Below are 15,587 nucleotides of genomic sequence, written 5' to 3' on the forward strand. Positions count from 1 at the left end.
GTCGGGGCCGGGGCCGGGGAGCAGGGGCGTCGGGGCCGGGGCGGGGAGCAGGGGCGTCGGGGCCGGGGCGGGGAGCAGGGGCGGCGGCGCCGGGGAGCAGGGGCGGCGGCGGCGGGGAGCAGGGGCGTCGGGGCCGGGGCCGGGGAGTAGGGGCGTCGGGGCCGGGGCGTGGAGCAGGGGCGTCGGGGCCGGGGCGTGGAGCAGGGGCGGCGGGGCCGGGGAGCAGCGGCGCCGGGGCTGCAGCGCGCGGGGGTGCAGCTTTGGAGGCCTCGGCCCGTGGGTTATTCGGAGAGGCAGCTGGGGACGGGCGCCTGGGGCACAGGCCGCCGCGGCAGGGAGCCGGGCTCCTGCAGCCCCCCCTCCCCGGGGCTGGCGGGGCGCAGCTGGCGGAGGCCGCGGTGGGAGCGCTGAGCGCCAGGGGGGCCCTCAGCCTGGAGCGGGGCTCGCACGGGGACGACCATCGCGACGCTTTCGGATTCTGGGGTGGGAGAGCGGGATGGGTGCTGGGTGCGGACCCCCGGGACAGACCCGGGCCCGCCTGCCCCTGCGCGGGCCCCGGCGGCGGCGTGGCCTTGCTGAGCCGCGGCTTCTGGTTCCCATTCCGCAGCGAGCGCGCTCCTAGAGCACGGGGCATCGTGCAGGGCGAGGCCTGGGCTGCAGGTCCCCTCCTGGATTTAGACGGGGGCCGCGTTCACAGCACCGACGCATGAGGCTTGGAGGGCCCTTTTTTTTTCAGGTGCCAGGGCCGGGGACTGAACCCGGCCTCGGGCGCGGGAAGCCGGCGCTCAGCCGCGGAGCGCCTCGGCCTCCAGAGCTGGTGTCCTCGTTTGCTTGCTTAGTGTTCGCTGTCTGTAGGAGGCGCTGACAACCGAACCCGGGACCTCCCGCGCGGGGATGGGAGCTCAGCCGCTGAGCCGCACCTGCTCCCGGCAGGAGGACATATTTTAAAGCTGTTTCACCGAGATATATTCACATACCGTACCATCCACCCAGGGTGCACAACCAGGGGCTCTTAGAATAATCACGGAGTCGTGCACTCATGACCACACACTTTTAGAACATTTTCATTACTTCAAAAAGAAACCCCACCCCTTAGCGGTCGCCTCTTGACCCCTCTCTCCTTCCCCAGCCCTGCAGAGCCTAATCTAGTTCTGTCTGTATAGGTTTATCTGCATTTGAGGAATACTCAAGCATTACTGCTAACTAGAGCCACAGTTTGCGCGAGGGGTATTTTCCCCATACCCCCCCACTACTAATGCCTTGTAATGGTGATGTGCGCTGTTAGAGTTCACGGAGGGACGTTCTCACGTTTGTGCAGTTCACCACAGAGGTCCTCCACCACAGGGTTGTGCCCCTGGGAGGATAACATTTTAGTAACGGTCACTGCCCAAAGAGCGCGACGAAAAAGAGCACAAAGAGGCGCAGTTGTCCCCACAGCCTCTGGGAGGCGCTCGAGCCACCGAGCGGTGCCCGCGGGCCGCGCTGCCGCTTACCAGGCACGGGAGCCGCCGCGTGGCAGCACAACGCACTGCAAGATTCGCTCCCTTTACCCCCAGCTTAAAAATCTTAAAGTCTTGGCCTTTTTTTTTTTTTTTTTTGATTTGCATTATTTCAAATGTTGGGCGTAAAGTGAGGCATCATAAATAACTTTGAATTGGCTGCAGACTTGGCCCAGTGGTTAGGGCATCCGTCTACCACATGGGAGGTCCGCAGTTCAAACCCCAGCCTCCTTCACCTGTGTGCAGCTGGCCCATGCACAGTGCTGATGCGCGCAAGGAGCGCCCTGCCACGCAGGGGTGTCCCCGCGTAGGGGAGCCCCACGCGCAAGGAGTGTGCCCCATAAGGAGAGCCGCCCAGTGCGAAAGAAAGCTCAGCCTGCCCAGGAATGTGCCACGCACACTGAGAGCTGACACAACAAGATGACACAACAAAAAGAAACACAGATTACGGTGCCGCTGACAACAACAGAAGCAGACAAAGAAGACGCAGTAAATAGACACAGAGAACAGACAACGGGGCGGGGGCAGGTAGGGGAGAGAAATAAATGAATAAATAAATATTAAAAAAATAAAAATAAATATCTTTGAATTGCTCCATTTCTAACCAGCATAATTCAGTTTCAAATGGAAGGCCACTGCGTTGGTAACTAAACTTCATCATTCATATTTGGGTTCATTCTCTGTACTGTACAGTTCTGTGTGTTCATAAACATTTTTATTGTGGTAACTTATATACAACCTAACATTTCCCATTTTAATCACTTTCAAGTATAAAGTTCTGTAGTGCTGATTATTTTTACGATGTTTTGCTACCATCAACACCAACCATTACCCCAAACTGAAACTGTACCTATTAAGCAGTCCCTGATCTTTCCAGCATGAAACTGAAATTAATGATTTTTTCCTTTTATGAAAATTGTTTTCTGTTTCTCCTATTCCTCCTATTTTCCACAATCAATGACTTTTAGTATAAGCACATTATTGTGCATTCATTATCACAAATTTCAGAACAATTTCATTACTACAAAAGAAAAACTCCACACCCCTTAGCACTCACCTTTCAATCCCTCTATCCTTCCCCAGCCCTACATAACCACTAATGTAATTTCATCTTTATAAACTGATTAATATTTATATTTTATATACAGGATTTATACAATATGTAATACTTTGTGTTTGATTTCTTTTACTTAGTATAATGTTTTTGTCTGATATTAATATCTTGTAATATTAGCATACATTTGTACAGTTTCAAATAAAACAGTCTTTATATACACTATTACCCATATTCATATTTCACATGAGGATTTACTATGCTATATAGTCCCATGTTACATTTTTAGCTTTCCTTTTAGTAATATACATGACCTTAGACTTTCATTTCAAGCACTGTCACACCCATATAATGGCACTGCTAATTACCAACATGCTGTACTTTCACCTTTTCTATTCATTTCCAAAGATTAACACACATCGCTTTTCATTCTTTCACCAGTTGGTGGTGAAAATAGCTGTATGCATGCATTATCACTGATGTAATAAACTATAAGCTTTTTACATGGATGCAATACCATGTAAACAGGGCGAGATGTGTGACAGGTGGCATCAAGCTCTTACAGTCCCAACCCTCTGATGGAAATGGGCAAAGATCTCAGGAATGGCATCGGTCACGGGAAATCGATAGTGGCTGGCCGCTAGCGTGGCCACTTGGGGCTTAGGCAGAAATAGAATCCGTGGTACTGACCTAAGGGATCATAGCGCATGGAATAAAACTCAAAACAGGACTTCGGGAAGCGGACTTTGGCCCAGTGGTTAGGGCGTCCGTCTACCACATGGGAGGTCCGCGGTTCAAACCCCGGGCCTCCTTGACCCGTGTGGAGCTGGCCATGCGCAGCGCTGATGCGCGCAAGGAGTGCCGTGCCTCGCAAGGGTGTCCCCGCGTGGGGGAGCCCCATGTGCAAGGAGTGCGCCCGTGAGGAAAGCCGCCCAGCGTGAAAAGAAAGTGCAGCCTGCCCAGGAATGGCGCCGCCCACACTTCCCTTGCCGCTGACGACAACAGAAGTGGACAAAGAAACAAGACGCAGCAAATAGACACCAAGAACAGACAACTGGGGGAGGGGGGGGGGTGGGAATTAAATAAATAAATCTTTAAAAAAAACCAAAAAACAAAACAGGACTTCATGCATGTTTTATAGAAATTATATTTAACCACTTCAACACTGTAAGCTGGATAACATAATATCTAAAATATATAAGAAAGTAACTAAAAATTAACTTGTTAATATAGAAAACTTTTTATTTTGTATCTTGATTTAATTGATGAGAACAAATTGAGCAGTGCTAACGGCCATGAAGAACGTAGCAAAAAAAAAATGCTTTGCATTTAAAATTTAGATCTTTTTACATGGAAGAGGTCAAATCCAGTTACAGCAAAACACCTTTACAGCAGAGGCCATATAACCAAAAAGTCCAAAGGCCCAGCCCAGTGGACCATTTACTTCATTGATGTTCAGTTCAAAATTCCACTGCCAGTAAAGACATTGGAAAGTCCCTGTTAAGTTGTAACAGGATTTGACTATTAGGGTGGATTTGGATAAAGCTTCTTAATAAAGTTTTAATAGTTGATCGAGTAAAAAAAAAACCCACACATCCTTTTATTTATTTATTTTGCCAATTCTGCACAAATTAACCATCAGGTTTCCATTCTCTAACCTTGTTCTATTTTCTGGTGACCCATATTCAAGTTATTAACGCCATGAGATTACACAATATATTTAGTTCGTAATAGCACAATCGTACAGCATTTGCCGCCTTGCCTCTGACTCGCTTCACTAACCATAATGTCCTCCAGGGTCATCCATGTTGTCATATGCTCCATGACTTCATTTTTTCTTACAGCTGCATAATATCCATCATGTGTGCACACCACAGTTTGTTTCTACATTCATCTGTTGATGGACACTTGGGTTGTTTCCATCTTTTGGCAATTGTGAACAATGCCACTGTGAACATCGGCGTGCAGATGTCTGTTCATGTCACTGCTCTCATTTCTTCTGGGTATATTGCCAGTAAGTCGTGTAATAGTCAGGCAAAGGGGTGCCGATACAAAGTACCAGAAATCTGGCTTTTATGAAGGGGATTTATTTGGGATAAAAGTTTACAGTCCCAAGGTCATGGAAAGTCTACCTCAAGATACCATAAAAGGGACTTCCTCACCAAAGTCAGCTGCCACGTGTGGAAGCACGATGGCGGGCCCTCTCTTCCAGGCTTCAGGCTTCCTCTCTGGGCTTCTCTTCCCTTGGGGCTCCATGGGCCCAGCTTCTTTGGCATCTTGGCTGCAGGCTGGCATAGGGCCTGCCGCTCAGGGCTTCCTGTGTCAGACTGGGCTGCCTTCCCAAGGTCAGCTGTAAGGTATCAGGCAAAGGGCACACGTCTCCCCAGGGCTTTAGCTGTTTGAGCCTTCTCCTTTCTGTCACAAGGCAGGATCAAAAATGCCAAAGGTGAGGAGCAGGAGTAGCTCAGAGGTTGAGCAACTGCTCCCATGTGTGAGGTCCCAGGTTCAATTCCCAGTACTTCCAAAAAGAAAAAAAAAGGTAAAGTTCTCTCCTCTCTGTCTTCTTGAGTAAGTGTCCATTTATATCAGACCCAGCAAAGGGGAAGGGACCCAACTTGAGCCACACCCTACTGATGATGCTGAATAAGAAGTGCCCTAAAAGCAGCCTTAATAGGTAACTTGATCAAATGCCCCTCAACTAAATTTAGTATAATCAAAGGGTATCACATAGAGAGGAATAGATTAGGTTTCTTTTTTTAAAGATTTATTTATTTATTTATTTCTCTCCCCTCCCCCCACCCCGGTTGTCTGCTCTCTGTGTCTATTTGCTGCGTCGTCTCCTTTGTCCGCTTCTGCTGTTGTCAGCGGCACGGGAATCTGTGTTTCTTTTTGTTGCGTCATCTTGTTGTGTCAGCTCTCCGTGTGGGCGGTGCCATTCCTGGGCAGGCTGCACTTTCTTTTGTGCTGGGCGGCTCTCCTTACGGGGTACACTCCTTGCGCGTGGGGCTCCCCTATGTGGGGGACACCCCTGTGTGGCAGGGCACTCCTTGTGCACATCAGCACTGCGCATGGGCCATCTGCACATGGGTCAAGGAGGCCTGGGGTTTGAACCACAGACCTCCCATGTGGTAGACGGACGCCCTAACCACTGGGCCAAGTCCGCTTCCCCGGTTTCTTTTTAAAGATTTATTTATCCGCACCCCTCCCTCATTGTTCACAGTTGCTGTCTGCTCTCTGTGTCCATTTGCTGGGTGCTCTCTGTATCTGTTCATCTTCTCTTCAGGAGGCTTGGGGAACTGAACCTGGGGCCTCTCAGATGGAAGAGAGGTGCTCAATCACCTGAGCCACCACCTCAGCAACCTGGTTTGTTGTGTCTCTCATTGTCTTTCCTCTTTGTGTCTCTTTGCGTCATCTCGTTGCATCTGCCCACTACACCCAGTTTGCCTTCTCTGGAAAGCACCAGGAACCGAACCTGGGACCTCCCATGTGGTAGGCAGAAACCCAATCGCTTGAGCCACATCTGCCTTCCTAGAAGAGTTTACAAACATAATTTTTCTCACTTTGGGATTCATAAAATAATCTCTAACTGTTGAAAGTGGTATTGCTGGGTCATGTGGCAAATCCATATTCACTTCTTTAGGAACTGCCAAACAGTCCTCCACGGTGGCTGTGCCATTCTACATTCCCACCAACAGTGAATAAGAGGTCCTATCTCTACATCCTCTCTAACACTTGTAGTTCTCTGTCTTTTCAATAGTGGCCATTCTAATAAGTGTGAAATGATATCTCATTGTAGCTGTGTTGCATTTCCCTAATCACTAGTGATATTGCAAAAAAAATTTTTTTGAGGTTCCAGGGCTGAGGATGGAACCCAGGACCATGTATGTGGGAAGCTGGTGCTCAACCAGGAGCCACACTGGCTCCCCTGGGTTGGGTTTTTCCATTTATTTGCTTGTTTCTATTTTTGTTTTTAGGAGGCACTGGGAACCAAACCTGAGACCTCCCATGTGGGAAGAGGTGTTCAACTACTTGAGCCATTTCTGCTCCTGAACATTTTTTCATGAGTTTCCTGGCTATTTATATTTCTTCTTTGGACAAATGTCTATTCTTTTGCCCATTTTTTAATCGGGTCGTTTGTCTTTTTATTGCAGCATCTCTTTATATATTATGGATATTAAATCCTTATTGAATATATGATTTCTAAATGTTTTCTCCCATTGAGTTGGCTGCCTTAACACCCTTTTGACAAAGTCCTTTGAAGTGCAAAAGCATTTAATTTTGCGGAGGTCCCATTCATCTGTTTTTTCTTTTGTTGCATGTGCTTTGGGTGTAAGGTCCAAGAAACCACCACCTACCACAAGGTCTCTGAGATGTTTCCCTACATTTTCTTGTAGTAGATTTGCATTCTATATTTAGGTCTTCTATATTTAGGTCTTTGATCCATTTTTAGTTGATTCTTTTTGAGTGAGATAGGAGTCCTTTTTCATTCTTTTGGTTGGATATCAGGTTCTCTCAGCACCATTTGTTGAAGAGACTGTTTTTTCCTGTTGACATGGCTTTGGTAGATTTGTCAAAAACCAGTTGGCCGGAGAGGTGAGGGTTTATTTCTGGACTCTCAATTTTATTCCACTGATTGATGTGTCTGTCTTTGTGCCAATATCATGCTCTTTTGAAGACTGTAGTTTTGTCATATGTTTCAACCACAGGCAGAGAAATTCCTCCCACATCACTTTGCTTTTTTAGAATGCTTTTGGCTATTTGGGTGCCCTTTCCCTTCCAAATGAATTTGGTAATTGCCTTTTCTATTTCTGTAAAGTAGGCTGTTGGAATTTTGATTGGCATTGCATTGAATCTATAAATCAGTTTGGGTAGATTGACATGAACACGGAATGAACATGGAATCCATGAACACAGAGTGTCTTGATTTGTTTAGGTCTTCATTGATTTCTTTTAGCATTGTTTTGTAGTTTTCTGCATATAGGTTCTTTACTTCTTTGCTTAAATTGACTCTAGGCATTTGAGTTTTTTTGTTGCTTTTGTAAATGGAATTTTTCCCCTGATTTCCTCCTCCGATTGTTCAATACTAGTGTACAGAAACATTACTGAGCCAATTGCTTGAGCCACATCTGCTTCTCCACATATACTCTTTAAAAAAAATAAAAGATTTATTTATTCCCCCTTCCCCTCCCCCTCCCGTCTCCCCCCCTCCCCCGCCCTGCTGTTTGTGTCCATTCACTGTGTGATCTTCTGTATCTGTTTCTCTTATTGGTCTTCTCATTCTTTCCCCTCTACGATTCACTAGGATTTGATCCTGGGGACCTCTGATGTGGAGAGAGATTTCCTGTCTGCTGCACCACCTCAGTTCCTGGTTTCTGCTTCGCTTCACCTTGACTCTCCCCTTCGTCTCTCTTTTGTTGCATCATCATCTTGCTGTGTGACTCACTGGCATGGACACTGGCTCACCGCTCAGGCACTTGGCTTGCGGCACTGGCTCGACGCGCAGGCACTCTCTCTTCTTCTTTTTCACCTGGGGGCCCCAGGAGTCGAAACCAGGTCCTCCCATATGGTAGGCAGAAGCCCTATCACTTGAGCCATATCTGCTTTCCCCATATATACTCTTTATCATACTCAGGAATTTGCCTTCTATTCCTATCTTTCAAAGTGTTTTTTTTCAAGAAAGGATGCTGGATTTTGTTGAAGGCCTTTTTTGCATTGATCGAGATGATCATGGTTTTTTTTTCTCCTTGAATGTGTTCATGTGCTGTATTATGTTAACTGATTTTCTTGTATTGAACTACCCTTGCATACCCACTTGGTTGCAGTGTATAAATCTTTTGAAATGATATTAGACTGTATTTGCAAGTATTTTGTTGAAAATTTTTGTATCTATGTTCATTAGCGAGATGAGTCTTTAATAATTTTCTTTTCTTGTAGTATCTTTTTTTAAAAAAGATTTATTTTATTTATTTATTGCCCCACTTCTCACTGTTTATGGTTGCTGTCTGCTCTCTGTGTGCTCTTTGTGTTTGCTCATCTTCTCTTTAGGAGACACTGGGAACTGCACCTGGGACCTCCCACGTGGAAGAGAGGCGCTCAATCACCTGCGCCACCTCAGCTTCCTGGTTTCTTGTATTTCTCATTGTCTTTCCTCTGTGTCTCTTTTGTTGCATCATCTTGTTGCTTAGCTCACTGCACCTGCCCATCTTGTCTTCTCCAGGAGGCACCGGGAACTGAACCCAGGACCTCCCAAGTGGTAGGCAGAAGCCCAATCACTTGAGCCACATCTGCTTCCCTTATAGTATTTTTATCTGGCTTTGGTATTAGGGTGATGTTGGCTTCATAAATGTGTTAGGTAATTTTCCTCCTCTTCAGTTTTTTGAAAGAGTTTAAACAGGATTGGTGTTAATTCTTCTCAAAATGCTTGGTAGAATTCCCTGTGATGCCATTGGTCCTGGATTTTCTTTGTTGGGAGATTTTTGATCATTGAGTCAATCTCTTTAAATGTGATGATTTGTTAAGTTCTTGTATTTCTTATAGCATCAGTGTAGTTTGTGCATTTCTAGGAATTTGTCTATGTCATCCAGGTTGTCTAGTTTGTTAACTTTAAAAAAAAATTATTGTCTTTCAAAAAAAAAATACATAGATCACAAAAAATGTTACATTAAAAAATATAAGAGGTTCCCATATACCCTATACCCCAAACCCCCAATCCTTCCACATCAACAACCTTTTTAATCATTGTGGCACATTCATTGCGTTCGGTGAATACATTTTGGAGCACTGCTGTACTACATGGATAGTAGTTTACATTGTAGTTTATGCTCTCTCCTAGTCCATTCAATGGTTATGTCAGGATATATAATGTCCAGTATCTGTCCCTGTATTATCATTTAGGACAACTCCAAGTCCTAAAAATGCCCCCACATCACTTCTCTTCTTTTCTCTCCCTACCCTCAGTAACACAGGTTCTATGGTCATGGCAGGTGGCTCTGGAGTTCAGTGCCTTGTCAGTGGACCCTACTTTGGAATCTGTGTTCCTGAGTGAGATGGAATTGGACTCAGATGTGAGCTCTCTACACATGCCTCTTCTGTCACTTTTACTGAACCTGTGGTTGGTCCTGGGTTCGATGTATGCTCAGGAGATTTGACTCTCTGCACTGGCCATGTGCCATCTGGGTCCTGAGCCTCAGAAGAGTTGCAGCACCTACTCTCTGGTTCATTGGAATTACCCAGATTAGCTAACAAGGAAGTGAAGATGGTCAACCGCCACACCAGGGAACCGAGAGTGCCTACAACTGCAAACAGTTTTTTTATAATTTCCTCTTATGATCCTTTTTATTTCTTTAGGGTCAGTCGTAACTTCCTCCCTTTTGTTTCTGATTTTATTTATTTGCATCTTCTCATTTTCTTTGTTAGTCTAGCTAAGGGTTTTTCAATTTTATTGATCTTCTCAGAGAACCAGTTTTTGGCTTTGTTGATATTCTCTAGTTTTTGTTGTCATTGTTGTTCTCAGTTTCATTTATTTCTGCTCTAATCTTTATTATTTCTTTCCTTCTTCTTGATTTGGGATTGGTTTGCTGTTCATTTTATAGTTTCTCTAGTTGTTCAGTTAGATCTTTGATGTTTAGCACTTTGTTTTAAATATAGGTGTTTAAGTCTATAAATTTCTCTCTCAGCACTGTCTTTGCTGTATCCCATACATTTTGATAAATTGTGTTTTCATTTTCATTCATCTCAATGTTAACTAATTTCACTTACAATTTGTTCTTTGGTGCACTGATTGTTTAGGAGTGAGCTGTTCAGCCTTCACACATTTTGCAGACTTCCCTCTTTCCTATTATTGATTCCCAGTTTCATTCCACTATGATCTGAAAAGGCGCTTTTTATAATTTCAGTCTTTTTATATTTATTGATACCTGCCTTGGGACCCAACATGTGGTCTATTTTGGAAAAAGATCTGTAAGCACTTGAGAAGAGTGTGTAACCTGCTGATTTGTGACACAATGTCTGTTAGGACTAGCTCGTTTGTGGGGGACCAGTAGGTCCCTGGCCCTGGCTCCCCCTTCCTAAGGGAAACTCAGCCCAAAGTACGGAGCCATCTGCACGCCCAGGACACAGGTCAAAATGTAACGGACCTCCTCAGGGGGAGCAACGCAGATGGAGTTGTAGACTGTTATGCTCTCCAGGCTGTGCAGCTCCTCCCTGCAGCAACTTCTCCAGACCCACTTCATGTAACTCTGGCAGGACATGTCTTTGTTGTGAGACCCCTTATGTTGGCCCTCATCTTCCCACCTCTTTGTGGAGTGCTATCTTCATTCTCGGGACTGCCGCCTCCAGGGAAAATACCTCCAGCCCTTGAGTCCCAATAAATACCGCTCATGCCTGACACCTTGGTGAGGGCATGCTTTGGTTCTGCCGCCCCCCATTGTGCCCTCCAGGAGCTAGGTGGCAGCATCTTTGATCATACGCTCGGGTTCCCTGTCTCCTTGGGATGTTCTGTCTAATGACGTGAGTTGGGTGTTGACGTCTCCCACTGTTACTGTAGAGGGGTCCATTTCTCCCTTCAGCTTTGCCAGTGTTTGTCTTATGCCCCTGGTTAGGGGCATAGGTATTTATTACTGTTATTTTTTCCTGGTGCCTTGTCCCTTTTACTATATAATGGCCTTCTTTCTCTCTTATAACTTTTTTGAATTTAAAGTCTGTTTAGTCCGACTTTAGTGTAGCTACCCCTGCCCTTTTTGGTTACTGTTTGAGTAGAGTATCTTTTTCTAAACTTTCACTTTCAGTCAGTTTGCATCCCTATCATACCACTGTCTTCTTGCCTTCATGGTTTCTGATGAGGAATCTGCACTAAATCTTACCGGGTGTCCCTTGTATATCATAGTACGCTTCTCCCTTGCGGCTCTCAGGATTTTCTCTTTATCACTGACGTTTGACCTTCTGAGTAGTGTGTGTGTTGGAGTACATCTATTTGGATTTATTCTGGTTGGTGCACGCTGCACTTCCTGGACATGTAAATTCATGAGAGTTGGGAAATCTTCCACCATTATTTCCTCAAATACTCTTTCTGCTCCTTTTCCCTTCTCTTCTCCTTCTGGAACTCTCATGACACATATGTAGTTGCATTTCATTTTATGCAACTCCCTGACTGCTGCTCAATTTTTTCCATTCTTTTCTGACTCTGTTCTCTCTTCAATTTCAGCTGTTCTGCCTTCTGTATCACTTATTCTTTCTTCTATTGTTTCAAGCCTGGTCTAATAAATTTTATTTTTTTAAATTAATTTATTGAAGTAAATCACTCATACATAAACATACACAAAACATACATAAACATACATATAATAATAATTGTGAACTTATAAAACAAACGTATATAACATCATGCAGGACTCTCATAACGCACCCTACCACCAATAACTTGCATTGTTGTTAAACCTTTTTAACTAATGATTAAAGAGCATTGTCAAAATATTACTACTAACCAAACACTTTCCCCAAACCAACCCTATTATTATTTTTATATCATTTATATATGAACATACATAACAATTAAGTGTATAGTAAAAGTTGTGAACTTACAAAACAAACATGCATAACATCATACAGGGGTCCCATACATCAACCCTCCACCAGCACCTTGCATTGTTGTGAGATGTTTTCTACAAACTATAAAAGAATATTGTCAAAATCTTACTACTAATCATAGTCTTTATCTTACATTTGGTGTGTTTTCCCCCATCCCACTCTATTATTATTTTTTAAATACAGTTGATCTCTCCTATCATGTCTTCAATTCCTATGACCTCTGTTACCTTTTCTTTTTTTTAATGTTTCACTTTTTTTTTAGATTTATTTTATTTATTCCCCCCCTCCTGTTGTTTGCACTTGCTGTCTTCTCTCTGTGTCTGTCTGTTGTGTGCTCTCTGTGTCTGCTCATCTTATTTTTAGGAGACACTGGGAACCAAACCTGGGACCTCTCATGTGGGAGGGAGGCGCCTGATCACTTGAGCCACACCCACTCTCTGTCACTTTTCTATTCAGGTTTTTTTTTTTAATCCTTTTTTATTTTTAAATTTTATATATCCCCCTCTGCTTGGGACTTTTTGCATGCTGTCTGCTCTCTGTGTCCATTTGCTGTGCATTCTTCTGTGTCTGTATTTATGTATTTAATTTCCCCTCCCCCTTTGCGGCTTGCCTGCTGTCTGCTCTCTGTATCCATTCGCTGTGCGCTCTTCTGTGTTTTTATTTTTTTTTGCTAGTCTCCCTTTATTTGTTGCATCACCTTGCTGAGTCAGCTTTCCGTGGTGCTTGCAGGCTGGGCGGCATGCCACAGCGTGCGGGCGAGCCTGCCTTCCCAAGGAGGCCCTGGGTCGCGAACCCAGGGCCTTCCATATGGCTGACGGGAACCCAACTGATTGAGCCACAGTCGCTTCCCTCTACTCACGTTTTCTAATTCTTCTTTGTGTTTGCTCAGTGTCTTCTTGACACTTCAGTCATATTGTCTTTCAACTTGTTGGTTTAGGAGATTTGTATAAATCTTGTTTGATTGGTTATCTCAAATCCTGTGTCTCATCTGGGGCTTTGATATATCACTTTGCTTGGGCTATGTCTTCCATTTTCTTACCATGGCTTGTAATTTTTTGCTATTTCTAGGCATCTGATTAGGATATTGAGTTTACTCTGATGTTAAATTTCTCTCTCTTGCGTAGGGATTTAGTGGCAGGAGGCTGGGTGTTACTGCCATTCTTGAATCTTGGTTCAGTCTGTTCTAGCTCTTTAGGATTATCCCTGTTTATTTGCTTAAATATGGGCCATGGACCCAGTAATGGATTGCAGACCCTCTTCCAAGGGTCTTGGGGAGGAAGGCTGTAAAGGCCTGAAAAAGACTCTCATTTATTTACTTTTAATTTCCTCACATGTACTTCCTTAGTCCTCCAGCAAAAGGTGCTCTTCATAGCCCTCTCAGTTCAAACTCTGGTCAGAATGTGTAACAGTGTAACAGAGGATCCTGCCTGAAGGCTATTCAGAGACTTGCAAATCAAACTTTCTCAGAGGCTGTTCTCCAACCTTTGCTGGCAATCCCTTCCCTTTTCCTGGATAGGAAATAATCCACTCTCCTGTGTGTCCTCAACACCTAGCTCTGGTCCTTAGGGAGGGTGCTGGGTGAGAGTTGAGTCTCTTCAGTCCCTTGCCAGCTCCCCAAGCAAACAGTGGCGTGTTCCCACCCGGACTGGAAGGGCTCCTGGGACACAGTGGACCAAATTTGTGGGTCAGAAGCTGAGTCAGCCTTAGTCTGGGTCCCTCTCTCTCCCATTTCCTGGGGAGGTGGATCCCCTGCCCCCTTTGTTGCCAGCCCTGAGCCTTAGAATTAAAAATTGTCTATAGGGTGGCCTAGGGTGCTGGCAGCTGCACCTGCAGCTTTGACTCACAGTTTTGCTGTTGAGACTCTTTTCCTTTACCCCTCTCTCTTCTGGGCAGTGTCCAACCTTTCCCTGGCATTTTTTTCTAGGCCATACTCTAGCCGTTTTTTTGGGAGAGGACAGAGTCCCCTGTCTCTCTAGTTTGCCATCTTCCCAGACGTTCTGTAAAGATTTTTTTTTTTGTCAGATAAATCTGTAAAGATTTTAACCTTACCCAAAAAGGAATATGGCCTTTGCCCCCAGCTTTTGGGAGGTAACCTTTAGTGTTTTTGTTTGTCTGGGGTCTTGGGTCATACTGGATGGTCTAACAATGTGATTTAGAGTAGGACCTGGTATATTACTCAGCCAAAGGAGTGCTGATGCAAAATACCAGAAATGGATTGGTTTTTATAAAGGGTATTTATTTGGGGTAGAAGCTCACAGTTACCAGGCCATAAAGCACAAGTTACCTCCCTCACCAAAGTCTATTGCCACGTGTTGTTGGAGCAAGATGGCTGCTGACGTCTGCCAGGGTTCAGGCTTCCTGGGCTCCTCTCTTCCTGGGGCTTGCCTCTCTTCAGGCTCAGCTGCTCTGTATCCCCACAAGGCCAGCTGTAGACTATCAGGCTTCTCTTCCTGGGGTCTTTTCTCTTTCCTCTGTGTGTTTACTTCCCAGGGTTCCAGCTCAAGACTCTGACCTCCCTTCTCTGCCGTGCAGTTTCTCTGTGAGTCCCTGCACACCAAGGGGGCAGGAACTCAGTGTCCTACTGACATGGCCCAATCAAAGCCTTAATCATTATATAATCAAGTAAAAGTAAAACCTCTGAATCCAATACACTCTAATATACCCAGAGGAAAAGACCAGTTTACAAACATAATCCAGTATGTATTTTTGAAATTCATAAATAATGCCAAACTGCTACAGCTGGTCACACCTGCACAGTGGTAGAGTGGGGGGTTGGCCACACCAGAGAAACCAACATGTGACTTAGAGTGGGGACCTAGGGCCATCGGATCAGTTACCCTGGAGATCGAGATCAATCACCTGGGCGATCAATCAATCATGCCAATGTAACGAAGTCCCAGTAAAAATGGGCTTGAGCGAGCTTCCCTGGTGGGCAATGCTCCATGTATATTGTCACACATTGATATCAGGACTCCTTGGGGAGCGGACAATGGAAGCTCCACTTTCGGTACTTTCCCAGACTCTGCTGCATGCATTCCTACCCTTGGCAAAGTTTAATCTGTATCCTTTCCCCGTGAAACATTGCGACTGTCAGCATAACACTTTTCAGTTCTGAAAGTCCTCCAGGTGTATTGTAGAACCTGAGAGTGGCCTTGGAGACTGTTCTCTCTACACGTTCGCAGTTTGCTCAGCCTCCCTGGGGTTTTTCTGAGGGTTAAATGGGTTGACGCGCACAAAGTGGTCTGGAGAGGGCCTGGCACTTCTGACTCCTGACTCCATGAGCCTGTCTCCATGAGTCTGGTTGTTAGTGCTGTTTTATAAATGAGAAAACTGCAGGTCGGAGCGGCTGGGTGACTCGTTTAAGGCAATTCAGTTCTTTTCTAAGGTAGGAAATACTTTGAGACTTAGCGTCCCTAGCCCTTTCTGTACAGATATGTGTGTGTATCTAA

This window comes from Dasypus novemcinctus, chromosome 26, assembly GCF_030445035.2.
Source record: "Dasypus novemcinctus isolate mDasNov1 chromosome 26, mDasNov1.1.hap2, whole genome shotgun sequence".
NCBI classification, from domain to species: Eukaryota; Metazoa; Chordata; class Mammalia; order Cingulata; family Dasypodidae; genus Dasypus; species Dasypus novemcinctus.